At 48.8% G+C, this 10,477-nt stretch overlaps 1 pseudogene; it reads left to right on the top strand.

Annotated features, from left to right (window-relative positions):
• The first annotated feature begins 2,712 nt into the window (after positions 1-2,712).
• On the top strand, positions 2,713-2,853 carry LOC139280458 (U1 spliceosomal RNA; annotated as a pseudogene).
• The last annotated feature ends 7,624 nt before the right edge of the window (positions 2,854-10,477 follow it).

Below are 10,477 nucleotides of genomic sequence, written 5' to 3'. Positions count from 1 at the left end.
GATCATGGCTGGTCTTCTACCTCAACTCCACTTTCCTGCACTATCTCCATTTCCCTTGATTTTCTTAATATTCAAAAATCTATCGATCTCTGTCTTGAATATACTCAGTGACTGATCCTCCACAGCCCTCTGGGGTAGAGAATTCCATAGCTTCACCACACTTCGAGTGAAGAAGTTTCTCCTCATCTCAGTCCTAAATGGTCGACCCCTTCCTCTGAGACTGTGACTCCTGGTTCTAGACTCCCCAGCCAGAGCAAAAACATCCTCCCAGCATCTATCCTGTCAAGCCCTGTAAGAATTTTGCATGTTTCAATGAGATCACCTCCCATTCTTCTAAACTCTATAGAATATAGGCCTAGTCTACTCAATCTCCCAACATACCATTTGCTTTCTTAATTGCTTGCTGTACCAGTTAACTTTTAGTGATTCGTGCACAAGGACATCCAGGTCACTCTGATACCAACATTTCCCAATCTCTCATCATTAAAAAATACTCTGCTTTTCTATTTTACCTACCAAAGTGGATAACTTCACATTTCTCCACATTATATTCCAATACCATCTGTTTTTATGCCTCCCGCCAGTTTATTCTCATATTCTATTTTCTCTTTCTTTATCAACTTCTTGGTCCTCTGCTGAATTCTAAAATCTTCCCAATCCTCAGGCTTACTGCTCTTTTTGGCAACATTATAAGCCTCTTCCTTTGATCTAATACTATCTTTAACTTCTCTTGTTAGCCACGATTGGACCACTTTTCCTGTGGGGTTTTTGTGCCTTAAAGGAAAGGATTCTTATAGTTGAGTTTGGGATGGGAGCACAGAATTCAGTCTCATGCTTCAATTTACACAGAATCTTTGGGCTTAAAATTCGTTATCGCCCATTTTGAGGCTTTAATCCTGTCGGGACGGTACCAATAGCACCTCTTGAAGGTTTGCGTCGCCTACCACAAAATTAGGTTTCTGCGCCCCAAGAAGGAAAGTGAGCGCTAATTCAGTCATTGCACAATTCTCTTAGGGCAGTGGGACCGAAAATCTCACCAGTAAATTTGCAAAAGCATTGCACTTGGTGCGAAGGCTGCTATACATCCTGTGGACAGCCGAGTCTTCAAGGCATGGTAAGATAAGTATGCGCATGCGCAGTTCCAACTTCTCAGTCTGCTCAGAGCGGGAAAATGGAGGAGGAAGGAGGTCGCCATAGTACCCACCGCTTCTCGGCCACGGCCGTGGACGCAGTGGGGAGGTGGTGGAATGTGCTCCAACCTTCCACTGGAAGGAGGCCTGCTCCTCGAGTCTTCAGGAGGCTATGGAGGGAGATGGCCCAGCACGTCTCCGCCAGGAACACAGTGGCCAGAACTGCGACACATTGTCACAAGAAGTTCAATGACTTCCCTCGGGCTGTGAGGGTGAGAACCTTTTATATTGACATTGCAATGCCATATTGTGAACCTCACTGTCTCACACAATGTCAAGTCTTTGCAGTACTTGCTCCTTCCCTATATGTACCAGGCCATGGTCTTTGTTGGTGGAAACTCCATAAAAGTTCACACACAGTTCAGCAACCATGCCCTGGCCATTCAAGTGGCACTTACCTTCTTCTTCACTACTCAACCTGATCTCTCCTCGCACTACCGTTTCACTCTTGTTATGAGTTTACACCAATTCAGCCTCACCCTTCATCTTAGGCGATTGTCGCCTAATCCCACCGTTCACACAGCCACTCTGCACAGGCATGCAGATTCAAATGGAGCTCTGCACACTTCCATACAGTAGCAGCTATTAAATTTTGAAAGCACATGTGGCACACGATGAGCTGCTCACTCACTCACACCTTCTTCTGTTTGTTATTGCAGTCGAAACTGACACAACAGGCAGGAGCAGAGGTGCACCGGAGGAGGAACTCACGGAGGTGGAGGAGTGTAGGGGGTTTTATTACGACCTTTGAGCCCCCGCAGCCTATGCCTGGCCTGTGGGAACTTCTTTGAGCAGTTTCGAAGTGCTCCTAACCCCCGGTTCTGGACACTGGACTTATCACAGAAGTAATAAAGCAAAAGGCAGACAAGTGTGTGTTTGGAATGAGTCTAAGGTGTTTATTAGAAAATTGAAGGCACCAAAACTTTATTTCAGACAAGTGAAAACTACCAAACTTTAATGCAACGTAACAATCACGGGCCTGGTTGTGGCTGACCGAGCGGAGTGTCGCGCTCCCGGTTGCGGTTTTGACTTGGCCCTTTTTGGTTGGAGCGAGGTTGCTTGTTAGTCCTTTGCTGGCCAGCAAAATGCTGTAGACACTGCAAACACTTGGGCATGAACACGAACACTGACGCGAACACTCTCTTGCTGGAGAAGGTGGAGCCTAGATATAGGGCTCTGACCTGGTCAGTTTTCAAAAAGTCTTTTGTTCGGGCTTGTTCGGTTTCAAAAGATGCATCCTTTGAGATGTGATCAAACTCCAAAGGCCGACCTGAGCCATTAACGTTATATGATGGCCCGATTTAGTTTGATGAGGCGTTAACTGCCAGTTCATTGTACTAGGCCATCCTGCCACCTGTCAATCTCGGGCCCAGGCCCGACTTCTTTGTTGGAATTAATCGTTGTCAGGTGGTGACTCAGGAGAGGCGAGATGAATGACAGGTAAATAATGGTTTTGCTGACTTTGCAGATTCTCCGACCCACATTACTCACACAGCAAAACCCACCTGTCCATCTTCTCAGCAGTATTACCTGGCAGGGGAGTGACCCTGATCACCCAGGGCATGCTCCCAGGCTGAGGCTAGCCCATTGCACTTGGGGTGTGCTGACTCCTGCGCTGTCCCCAAATGTGGGATACTCAACTGCAAAATTTGTGTTCTTTTACTCCGTCCCTCCTGTTCAGGCTTTTTGCAGTCTTTTCCAGTAAAATCCACAGAATATACCTATAAGTCCATAAAGTCCTCCAAATCTTTCACAAGAATCTCCAGACAGTCCAGCACAAAGATTCTCCAGGGCCAAGTCTCAAGGTTCCAAAAGTTAGTCCAGGTTTCCACACAAGGTGTACACACACATGCCGTTTTTGGGGCTCCAAGCTTCAGATCCTTAACAGGGACACAGTCCGAGACCAAGATGGATTCCCCAAACCAGGCAATTTTGATCAATCCTTACAGGAGTGAGTGTCCGCCCTCATGGGCACATCAGTTGGTATGGTAGCGGTCGGTGAAACCGAGCCCCCCTGGGGGACAGCGACGGTGTGTTAATGCCCTTTGCGTTTTATATGAGACCCTTTACCCAAGACCACTTGCCTTACCCACTTTAGATATAAATGTCCAATGTCACCTCTTTCTTCCCTTCCTGCCCCCTCCCCTGCTGTTAATCACAGTTGTGTTGCTTTGTGCTTACAGATGATTAGCCAGAAGTGCAGCAGCCTGCCCATGAGCCCTCCACTTCGAACGATGGGGACACAGTCTTAAGATAAAGGGTAGGCCATTTGGGACTGAGATGAGGAGAAACTTCTTCACTCAGAGAGTTGTTAACCTGTGGAATTCCCTGCCGCAGAGAGTTGTTGATGCCAGATCATTGGATATATTCAAGAGGGAGTTAGATATGGCCCTTACGGCTAAGGAGATCAAGGGGTATGGAGAGAAAGCAGGAAAGGGGTACTGAGGGAACGATCAGCCATGATCTTATTGAATGGTGGTGCAGGCTCAAAGAGCCAAATGGCCTACTCCTGCACCTATTTTCTATGTTCTCTATGTTTCTATGATGGCGGAGGAGGAGGAAGTGGACCAAAGTCTAGCCACAGAGCAGGACCCTCCATCAGCAGCACCGAGTCTGGACACCACCTCGGGGGAAGAGTCGAAGCTCCTGGGCTTCAAAGATCCTGAAGCTTTTGGCCCCAGTGGCCTGCAGCAACGCCCAGCGCGAGGGGAAGCTCGGAAGACAGCTCCCCGGAGGATGAGTCGACCCATTGGTCCTCCACCGAGACACTCAGATGTGGACCTGGACTTGGAGGCTTTGTCGAGAGAGTCCATGCACCGCAAGCTTATGGATGCATTGGAAAGGATCCCGCAGAGCATGGGTGAGGTTGGTGGAGGCCGGCTCAAGCATTGCCCTTGCCTCTCAGCAGCCCAACGAGCCCATCCTTGCCCGCTTACAGAGCGAGATGGACTCAATGAGCGGCAGTGGAGTCCCAGAGCCGATGGCGTGTGGCAGCAGCAATCACATCACAGGCCGAAGCCACACAAAGCCTTCTTGATGTGATGCATCAACTCGCAGACTGCTGCGTTTCAGGCTCAGTGTGCTGTCTGTCAGTCTCAGAGTGATGCCATACACACACTGACTGCTGCCATCCTCTCTGTGTTCCCCACAGTCCAACTGGGAAGTGACAGTGCCGAAGCAGACCAGCGATCTGTGCTCCCACAGATTGCTCTGGATGCTGAGGCTCTGTCCCGGGGGAGTGGCAGTGGGTCGCTGGAAATGGAAGGTGCTGTCCTCGCTCAAGATGACAGCATTCCAGCTCCCACCACTGCCACTGCACCTTTACACCTGCTGCGGTCTACACCCCAGCCATCCGAGATGCTGAGGTGGTGCAGTCCGCAGCCGGGCCTTCCAGGCCCAGAGCTGGTCCAGGGCTTCCTGCTAGGCCGTCTGTAGTGTCTGACTTACAGACACAGCAGCCCTCAAGCAGCCTTGCCTGCGGCCCCATTAAGGTAAGCGTAGGAGGGGGGGTTAAGGAAAGAGGTGGGAAATCGGAGAGCAAGTCTCAAGAAAGGTTTTGCCCACCATGGACAGATGTCCTCATCCTGTAAATATCATTGTAAATATCTCATTGCTGTTGTTTGACGCCTGCTACTGGTGTACGGCTCTGGGCCTAATGTGGCACATGGAAGCTGGTGTGGAATTACAAATAGCAGGGGCGTTTGTACACATACTGCTGAAGTTGATTGTGTGTTATGCTGTTTCAAGGGCGTTTGTTAATATTTTTATTCGTTGCTGGTGAGGGCTTGTTGGTGTGATGTTTGAGGCGAGACTTTTGATGCCATTAATTTAATGTTCATTTGACCATTTGCATTCCCGTCTTGTGTAATAATTGTGTCATTTCATCGAGATGTGTGATTATCATTGCACATAGCCCGGCCAATATCAGCTGCATTCGTCAGCTTCCTCCATTCAAGAGAAGCGATGTATTATGAGCCGCTGACGTGCGACCCTGACACTGGCAGCATTGCTGCGATGCCTCCTCCGTGCCTACTACTCTTCCTCTTTCTCGTGTGGTTGGCCATTTGGTGCCTCGGCAGGCTCCTCTTCCTCTTCCTCTTCCTCTTCCTCCTGTAGTGGGGCTGCAATCCCCACTGGAAATGCCTGGCCCCTCATTATGGTCAAGTTGTGCAGCATGCAGCAAACCACAATGAATAGTTACTCATGTTGAGGGCAGTATTGAAGGTTGCCTCCAGAGCGGTCCAGGAATTGGAAATGCTGCTTGAGCACCCCTATTGTCTGTTCGATGATGTTGTGTGTGGCAGGATGGCTGTTGATGTAGCGATACTCCGCTTGGTGTTGCGGAAGGGGGTCATTAGCCAGATGGCTAGGTCGTATTCTTTGTCCCTGAGCATCCAGCCGCGCCCTTCCTGTGATGACTGAAACACTTGTGGCACGGTGCTCTCACGCAGGATAAACACATCATGTGCGCTGCCAGGTTAGCGGGCATTCACTGCGAACATGCACTGTGTGTGGTCACACAACAGCTGCACAAGGAGTGGTATCTCTTTCTGTTTCGGAAGACCTCGGCATTCTGGAATGGTGCTCGCAAGGCCACGTGTGTGCAGTAAATGGCTATTTGAACCATCAGGAAGCCCGCTATCCTGACAAAGCCACATGTCCACTCTTCCTGTTTATCTCTGCTCATTAGGAACATGATGAAGTCCATTCTCCATCTGTACAGAGCGTGTGTCACATCGCAGATGTAGTAATGTGCAGCGAATTGAGAGACACTGCATATGTCCCCTGATACAGCTTGGAAGGAATCGGAGACATAGAAGGTCAGCGCGGCAAGAATGTTGCCTGGAATGGAGAATTTTGGCTATGAGGAAAGATTGGAGATGCTGGGTCTGTTTTCTTTGGAACAGAGGAGGCTGAAGGGAGACCTGATTGAGGTGTATAAAATTATGAGGGGCCTGAATAGAGTGGATAGGAAGTACATGTTTCCCTTGGCAGAGAGGCCAGCAACCAGGGTGCACAGATTTAAAGTAATTGTGGTGAAGATATAGAGGAGATACTGGAGGAAATTTCTTCATCCAGAGGGTGGTGGGGCTCTGGAACTCACTGCCTGAAAGGGTGGTAGAGGCAGAAACCCTCATGACATTTAAAAGATACTTGGATGTGCATTTGAAGTGCTGTAATCTACAGGGCAACAGACCTAGAAAGTGGGATTAGGCTGGATAGCTCTTGGTTGGCCGGCATGGACACGATGGGCCAAAATGGCCTCCTTCCGTGCTGTAAATTTCTATGGGGCCGAAATTCATCGACAAACCACCCACCCACCGTCAGCTTACCGCCCGCTTACTGCCCAAAAATACAAGTCTCGTCAAAAAAACAGGTACATACCGCCCACATACTGCTCGGCGGAAGATTCATCATTGACATACCGCCAAGCAGTATGCACACTGTCCGCCATGCAGAACCGCCCGCATACCGCCCAAAAAGTGCAATTTTCATGACATAGAGCCGACATACCGCCGGAGCTGCATACTGTCCAGGAGAAGATGCTTTTACTCGATCTTAAGTGGGCAGGTAGTGCTCGGTGCCGCCAATTTGAAATCGGGAACAGTCAGCAAAAGCAGCACCTCCGTATTTCTGAGGTGAACAGTGACTTTACAGTGCGATATACAGTGGGAAAGGTATTTTTATTGGTACTGAATACATTATTAAGATAGAAGGTATTTGAGTTGATATATTTTTCATTGAAAAATCATTTGAGTTTATCTTAGGATATTTGAGGAGATTCTGGAGATTTAAAAAGAATGGGACCTGTACTATTTCAGCCTGTATTGCTGACTACCTGTCTAATGCAGGATCCAGATGGGAGAAGAGTTATCAGGGTAACGGAGGATGTCGCAGGCTGATGAGGAGGAGGAGGCCTTATCCCCAAAGGATTTTCAGGGAGAAGTGTTCATACTTGGACCTGACCGATCGACAGTGCGTTCAAAGGCTGAGCTTCCAAAAAGAGGTGATCAATGAGATTTTCCAGCTCATTAAGGCAGACCTGCAGCCCAGTACCACCAACATTTCTGCACTCTCTGTCGAGGTGAAGGTGACTGCGGCACTTTCCTTTTATGAATCAGGCATCAGCTGGGGACATATGCTGTATTTCTCAGCACGCTACTCATCGCTGCATTCGACAAGTAACCGCAGCACTGTATGCACACCGGATGGAATTCATAAACTTCCCAATGACCAGGGAGGTATAGAGTGAGAGGGCTTTGGGTTTTGCACTCATTGCCGGCTTCTCCACGGTAAAGAGTGCTGTTGACTGTACCCATATTGCCCTGCGAGCACCATTACAGGAGGCAGAGGTGCACCGAAACCGTAAGGGATTCCACTCCCTCAACGTGCAGCTTGTATGCGACCATACACAGCGCATAATGGCAGTGAATGCCCACTTTTCAGGGAGCATCCATGATGTGCACATCTTGCGTGAGAGCACTGTGTCTGACCTGTTGAAATCTGAGCCACAAGTTAAATGCTGGATGCTGGGGGCAAAGGGTCCAGCCTTGCCACCTGGCTCTTGACCCTCCTGCGGAACCCTCAGACAGAAGCCGAGCAACGATATAATAAGAGCCATCGAGCCACACGTAATATTATTGAAAAGACAATTGGAGTGCTGAAGCAACACTTTCGATGCTTGGACCACTTGGGAGGCAGGCTGCAATACCACCCTGAGTAGGTTGCTCAGTTTACAGCGGTGTGCTACATGTTGCATAATTTAGCAATCATGTGGGGACAGGAATTGCCACAGGGGACTGCAAATCCACCTGAGGAGTGATTGTAGGAGACGGAGGAGGAAAATGAGGGGGAGGAGGATGAGGAGGTGCTTCCAGATGAACCCATGACACCACACCTCCCTCCCCCCCAACCCCACAGCGGAGGGCACGCGGAACGTATGCCACTGCAAAATTGTTACGTCAGCAGCTCAGAAATGAACACTTTGCTTGAATGTCGAGAGCTGTATTTTGGGACCCTGATGACTGATAGCCAAAAGTTTGACACTGTACAAGTGTTTAAATTCAATTAAAGCATTTATGTAAAAATGTAAAAAATATACAACAATTGTAAAACTTTGCAAAACTTACAATGGTTAAAAGTTATAGTTATAACAACTTTAACAACTTTAATACTTTAGCAACTTGAAATAAACTTTTAAAAATCAAACTTCAACTATTTTAAATTAACAATGAACACTTAGACTACAACAAAGCACTCTTTACTGTCCTTGACCTCGACCGCATAATTCCCCCTTTCTCACGCCCGCCCTTCCCTTTCCCACTACCCCTGAGCCTGGACCTCCCCATGGTGGTACCAAGCCGGCGTGCAGCAGTGCACACCAAGTGCTGTTGCTGTTGTTGGGGGTGAGACATTGCAGGCGCAATGAATGGGGCCTCAGGAGAAGCTCGTGATCCAGAAGGCACGGCTTCAGGGCTGGAAGCTGCTGGCAGCTCCCCACCCTCAGCTGCTGTCGACCCGACTACTATGGCACGGGGGGATTCCCGCCATGTCCCGATCCCGTCGATTGCCGCCTAGCATCAACGGAGTCAGTGGTTTGTTCCATCGTGATGATCATCGCGACATATCCTCCAACTGTCGTTCTGATAGCGCCGCGATGTTTCCGGCTATCGTAGCCATGGCCTTGAGCAGATCTCGATCTGTGTCACTGGCCTGTGACAGATGCACCGTGTCCTGGTATGCACTTATCTGTCTTGCAGCAACAGACCTTTTCTGCACCAACCTTCGTCGCTGCAACAAAGGCGCTGCAACGCTGGGGGTGTCTTGCTGCACACCGCTTGGTCCCACAGAATCTGAGGAGGCATGGGGGTATCCCCTGACTATAGAGTCTGTAGTGGAGGATGTTCCAGCTGTCCCACATGGAGCTGGTGTATCCTCTTCTGTCTCCACCCCCACCTCCACCTCCACTGGCTCCAGGATCAGCAGCTCTTCCTCTTCCTCTTCATCATCTCTGACAGGGGTGAAGTCGGGAGAGGGCTGGGTGACACCAGAGGTGGAGGCAGTGGGCCTGTCGTCTGGTCTTTCTGCGGAGGTCTGGTCTGAATCCTCCAAGTGTGGAAGTACAAAACATTTAAAAGTGGTTGGCACCAGGGGAGGGGTCAGGGTTACATGAGTACATGAGTACAGTGACGTAGCACAGTCTTACTTAAAGGTCCACCACTATTGCATTACTGCATTACATATCGCAGACAGACAATACATATTTACATATACATATGCATTGCATTACATGCCCCCAACATTGCAGTACATCACATGAGCCCAACATTACAGTGCAATAAACTTACATTACATTACATGAGGCCAAGATTACAGTTACAATTACATTACATGGCATTACACGACCGCAACACAGACCGGGGATTGTAGTGACCTGACCATCCTGTGTGGGTGGGTCAGCTCCAACGCCGGTGGTGACACTATTGTTATCCCCAACCAGCGACAGGGCATGGATCTTAATCTCCGTCACTGGTTCTTGCATTGTGGGTCCTCCCCCCGTACACCGCTGATCCACTGCTATTGCAGATGTCTTCTTCTGCAAAAAGTGAAGTAAATGAAATCCATTTAACATCGCAGATACACAGGTTCACACACACACACACATCATTGTCTTGTCATTGCCTGAAAGCACAAATACATCGCCGTAACCTTGGGATAAATAACATCATCCGTTTGACACTGAACCTACATTTACATGGTACATGGCGCATTGGGGGTGCATAAATAAAATCATTACTTACTCTTGTGACTCTCACCAGGTCGCTCCACCCCATACGATACCTTTCCCCAGTGCGTACCATTGTACTTGTGGAGGAGACAGCCTCCCCGATCTCGTTCCATATTCTGTTTTCTGTTGTACTCCTTGGGGGGAGGGGGGTGGCGGGGGTGGGAGGGGTGGGACTTTCCACGACCACCCTTCGCAAAGTCGGAGTATCTCTCCATGATGTTCACCAGCAGGGCAGGCAACTTCGTCTCGTCGAAGGTGGATGCCCTCAACCTCCCGTCCTGCTCGATGTTCCTGCACTTCGACTTCTTTTTCAGCATTTCCATTATATTTATATTTATTATATAATTTTTTATTTATAAATTATGTATTCTTATTATTGATATTGTATTATTATTATTTGTTATTAATATTATTTGACTCTGGAATCTCTGTTGAAAACAACTGACCCTCGAATACTTTGCTGCTCCTTCTCACTCTCTCTCCCTCAATTCCAACTCTC

The sequence above is a fragment of the Pristiophorus japonicus genome, chromosome 14, assembly GCF_044704955.1.
Source record: "Pristiophorus japonicus isolate sPriJap1 chromosome 14, sPriJap1.hap1, whole genome shotgun sequence".
NCBI classification, from domain to species: Eukaryota; Metazoa; Chordata; class Chondrichthyes; family Pristiophoridae; genus Pristiophorus; species Pristiophorus japonicus.
Note: the sequence above shows the minus strand (reverse complement) of the source record. Positions and strands in the feature narration are given on the sequence as shown.